This window comes from Myotis lucifugus, unplaced genomic scaffold (assembly GCF_000147115.1).
Source record: "Myotis lucifugus unplaced genomic scaffold, Myoluc2.0 scaffold_32, whole genome shotgun sequence".
In the NCBI taxonomy this organism is placed as follows: Eukaryota; Metazoa; Chordata; class Mammalia; order Chiroptera; family Vespertilionidae; genus Myotis; species Myotis lucifugus.
Genome location: NW_005871080.1, coordinates 9,242,604 through 9,247,878, shown reverse-complemented (window position 1 = coordinate 9,247,878; position 5,275 = coordinate 9,242,604). Strand labels below are relative to the sequence as shown.

Genomic DNA, 5,275 nt, shown 5'->3' with positions numbered 1-5,275 from the left:
AGACAGTGTCTTCTGAGCAAGGCTTTATTGAGAGAGAAGAGGATTTTCTAAATTACAAAAGCATTCTTCTTTTAACAAGAACCAGGTCTGGCTGATGATAGAGTTTTCATAGAAGTTATAGAATATGAGAGGAGAAGGAGAAGAGTATAACGAAGTGGAGCTATTCTTTTCTCCACTAATAAAAAGAAGGTTATACCGACAAGATGTCAGTGTGGGTACATTACCTGATCCTTGCATTCAGGAGTCACTTTAAGGGGACATTTTAATGAGTATTCTCCCAGAGTCTATTTTTAAACTGGAAGGAAACAGGATACCTTTAATTGCCAAATCTAAGTGTGTTTCAGTGCATCAGTCAGGGTTCAATCAAGTCCTGTGCAATTGTGGGAGCAGTTTAAGCCAGGTGCTGGGCCTGAAGGAACTCTGCATCAGCTGGGCTGGCAATGGAGGAGATCAGAACATGAAGTTGGGAAGAGCAAGGACAAACTACCGTCTTCAAGGATCAACTAGAACCCATGAGGACAAAGTGGAACTTACATCTGAAGATCACTACCTCCAGTCCTCAAGATGTGGTGACAGGAGATTCTGGTGCAGATGCACAGGAACTTCATTTCTTAATAGGACGCTTTCCTTCATTCAAGTTAGCTTTGTCCAGTCTAATAGCACCATGATTCACTTGCTTCCTTTTAATCAGATCCTTACACTTTTGCACACACTACCCTTCCATTCCTGTAATCATTAAGGCCTTAGGACTTTAGGTTCTAGTCAGTGTCAAACTGTCTTAAGAATAAAGCCTCAGATCTGTTGATCCAAGGAACAGAGGTTCAGTCAAACTGAAGATAACATGTTGACCTCAGTTGTGTTTTAGTCCCAGGCCCATAAAATTGGAAGAACCCTGCTCTCAGGAAACTAGACAGAATGAAGCATTGTTGACATCAGGACCTGATGCAATGATCAACTACTCCTACCCTGGCCCCAACCAATCAGTGGAGCCCATGACCCCAGCATCCTCAGTCACCATGACTAATGATTTCCCCCCTAAATAATCTATCCCCTAGAGGCTATGGGGGAGCCAGGTCTTAGATGCTAAATTACCCATGTATCTAGGCTTCGTGCCATTTTCCTAAATAAATCTTTACTTTCTTTGTTGCAAACTCCTGTTCGAGTGTTATTTGGCTTTGATATATGCAAGCAAACAAACCCCTTTAGTTTGGTAACACTGGTACCTTCACCATAAAAGTACACACACATCCAGCCTAGGGCTTGAAAAGTCAGAGGAGCCTACATCGTAGGAGTTGGAAGAGCTGAGGCCTGGCTTGTCTCCTACCAACAAGGTGAGCTACAGATCAGATGGCACTAGTAGCTGATGTCTTAAGTGTAAACCTTGCTACTATGTCACCTCTATCTTCTAACTCTCATGAATATTTCTCTTGTGACCAACCACAATCCAGAACCACATAGGCAAAGTCTACTGGCAAACACAATGCCCACTTAACTAACATGACACAGTATGAAGCCACCAAAGGTAGTAATGGTCATTTTAGAATAAGATAGTTTGTTTTTGAAAAAAAAATTAGATATTTAGCCATTCTGAGTTTAAATGTATATATTTCAACTTCATTCCATAAAATTTGTTTATCAGATTGTTTATCAGAGAGAAAGGCTCTTAGGAATGGTGCTGGGATCAGGAAGTTTTTGGTAATTTGGAGAAATTTTCAGAATGTGGTGTGGTCCTAGATAAGGCAGGGATATATTAATGTAACAGAAGTTCCTAATGGAAGGTATCAAGGAAAAGATGATGAAAACAAGTACTTTCCAGTGTTCTCTGGGAATGACAAAATGTTTGCATGTTAAATCCTGACCCCATTCTCCCTGGTATCCAATAAGAGCAGTGGTTCTCAACCCGTGGGTCGCGACCCCTTTGGGGGTCGAACGACCCTTTCACAGGGGTCGCCTAAGACCATCGGAAAACACATATATAATTACATATAATTACATATTGTTTTTGTGATTAATCACTATGCTTTAATTATGTTCAGTTTGTAACAATGAAATTGGGGGTCACCACAACATGAGGAATTGTATTAAAGGGTAGCGGCATTAGGAAGATTAAGAACCACTGAATAAGAGGGAAAGTAAGGGAGATAATGGTAGCAGCCTAAGTTCTCTTTACCAAGGAACTAGAGGCTTCTCCTACTTATTTTTCCTGCCCCTGGGAGGAGGAATGGAAGGACACACCTATCTTCTTAATGAAGGTTCTCATTGATAGGGCTGTAAGGCACCACTTCCACAATTCTTTTACACAATTTCCATAATGTAAGCAGAATCGAGGTTCAGCTGCCTCCTGCCACAAAAGCCAAACTTATAAGACAGGTATTGGTAAAAAAAAAAAAAAAAGAAAGAGGTGTATTCAAGTGCCGGTCATCTGAGAAGATGGGGGACTCTTGTCCAAAATCCATCTCAACATCTCAGTGCAGAAAGAGGTTTTTATAAGGAAGAAGAGGGAAAGCAGAACAAATAAATCAAGAGGAGGAGACTTAAAAGTTCTCCATGTGCAGACCAGCACAGTCCATTCCGATAAGGATCTTGAAACTGGTCAAGTGATGGTCTGATGTGCATCATCTTGATCTTTGTCATCTTGAGCCGGTTCTACATTTGAGGGTCAGCAAATCTCCTGGAATTGGGATGACTGAAGGTCAGAGTCTGTACCTTCTAAAGTTAGTTCCTAGGATTTTTTTTTTTGCAAAGACTTAAAAATGTATGTATTTAGAGATCACCTACGCCCTCTTTGAAAGCAATTTAGTTAAGATCATTGATTGGGAGGAAAATCACGCTATTAAAGTCAGAAACAGAGGCACCAGATTGGTGCAGAACAGCCCCTCCATTGAAAGTGGCACAGTATAGAGACGTCCTTCTTTTATGACCTCCACACTCGAACACGTGACAGAGAAACACATGGATGAAGGTTCAGTTCAAAATCCGGAACTAGAAATAGGTCAGCTCATCATGTTAGGTCTTGGTCTGATAAGCATGCAAGGCCAAAGGCTTGTTTTCATGTGGGAGAATTTCAAACACTAGAATGTGTACCAAGTCATCATTTCAACCGGAACCTTTATGAAGTAGTTAGTCTCCGGTGACGAACTGGCTCTTGAACTCAGTGGCCTTGAAAATGGGGTACTTCTTGTTTTCCTTCTCCTCCAGCTGGAAATTCATCTTGTCAGCGATGGCCTGGACCTCGGCCGTGGCGGGCTGGGCGGCGGAGCACCCCCCCACACATCATTCCGATAGCACTTATCGCTGAGCAGTGGGCACAGAGGTGGGAGTAGTGGGCACAGAGGAGCAGCGAGCACGGAACAATGGACTGCAAATGAGATTAGCAGCGATGACAAAGTGAGTGGTTAGCTGTGAGCATGGCCCTCTGTCCTAAGTCTGCCAGGTCAGGTGACCAGTTCCTAGGATTCTTATATAAACACTAGAGGCCCAGCGCATGAAATCGTGCGTGGGTATGGTCCCTAGGCCTGGCCTGCGATCAGGGCTATCTTCCCTGGCTGCCCGCAGCTGGCCTCGGCCCCTGCTGCCACCCACCCCAGTTCCCTGTTTGCCATCAGGCAATTGGAGCCTGCCAGCTGGGGAAAGGGACCAAGAGGTGGTCAGTGTACCTCATAGTGACTGATCCAGTGGTCGTTCTGGTCATTCTGCTGTCAGGGTCAATTTGCATATTATCTTTATATTATATAGGATAGAGGCCTGGTGCACTGGTGGGGGCTTGCAAGCCTGCCCTGATGGGGGCCCCGGATTGGGGTAGGGGTCCCTGCTTGGGGGCGGGGTCGGCTGGGGCGAGGGGCTGCAGTCATTCTGGTCTCTGGTTGTTCTGGTCGTTCCACTGTTTTGGTCTCTGGGCTTTTATTATATAGGATGCTGTTTATCTAAAAGCTACATGTTAGGGTCAGAATTTACATAAAAAAGTCAAAAAGAATGGTGGGGTGGATTACAATTCCTCACTGTTACAAGGGCTTTTTATACTGACAGACTCATTTGGTTTACTGCTCATATCAACTTTAAACAGATTGGACAAACATTGAAACTATATATTCTTTCAATAGAGAAAATTCCAATGATGAAGAAGACAAGTTTCTAGTATGTCTACAGCCCTCTATGATTAAGATGCCATTTCTTGCTTTTGTGGATGTGATATTGTGATGTATAACAAGAAATATATATTTGCCATTGTTCCATGCCAGTTCCTGGCACAGAGCTCCTAAAACCTTTGGAGTTTTTTTTGTTATGTTAATGAGGTGACTAAGCTCCTAAAGATGCAAACTAGCTGCCTGGGGAACCAACCTTGTGATTGGAAGGTTGGAAGTTTAGTGCCATCCCCCTGGAGGAGGTGGATATTGAGTTCAATCATCAATAGCAAATGATTTTATTAATCATGCCTATGTAATGAAGTCTCCGTAAACACACACACACACACACACACACACACACACACACGAGGGGATTTGGAGAGCTTCCAAATTGGGGAACTTGTCGAGTTTTGGTGAGAGTGGTGTGGTAAATTGCCTTATGCATCTCTTCCATCTGGCTGTTCCTCCTTTTGTAATGGATGGGCGATCTATTGAGTAAATGTTTCTCTGAGTTCTGTGAGTCACTTTAGAAAATGAATCAAACCCAACATAGGGACCATTGGAGCCTCAAGATCTATAGTGCGTTGGTCAGAAACACAGGTGACAGCCTTTACTTACCACTTGTGTCTAAAGTGAGAGGAAGCAGTTTTGTAGAACCAAGCCTTTAACATGTGGGATCGTGTCAGACTGTAGTTGAATTGTAGGACACCCAGCTGGTGTCTGAGAATTGGTTGGTGGTGTGGAGAAAAAACACACACATGTTGAATTTGGTGACCAGAACTGTAGTGGACCAGTGGCAAGACTGTCCTTAATTCTTCCTCAGGATCTATCATGCTAGATAAAGAGATACTCGGTGGGCTTGATTGTTCAATCATCCACACAATATTCTGTGGTATTCAGCTTGGGCTAAAATATAACTTTTTTTTATGCTGCACAAGCACAGAATGGGTAAGTAAAGCCAGAGGGACCAGGAGTCTGTGCTTGGGGCATTCATAATTCTATGGATGTGTGTTGGGTGAGGGTGGGATAGAGCAGGTATGGGCGGCATTAGCTGTGTCATATCCTTCTAATTGGAGGCATTTCTGCCCAGGTTGGGCAGACACTTTGGCTTTTGTGCTGGGTGCCTGGCCCTCCTGCCACATGACACGGCC

At 43.6% G+C, this 5,275-nt stretch overlaps 1 pseudogene; it reads right to left on the bottom strand.

Annotated features, from left to right (window-relative positions):
- Positions 1-2,982: 2,982 nt before the first annotated feature.
- Positions 2,983-3,264, bottom strand: LOC102418001 (annotated as a pseudogene).
- Positions 3,265-5,275: the final 2,011 nt, after the last annotated feature.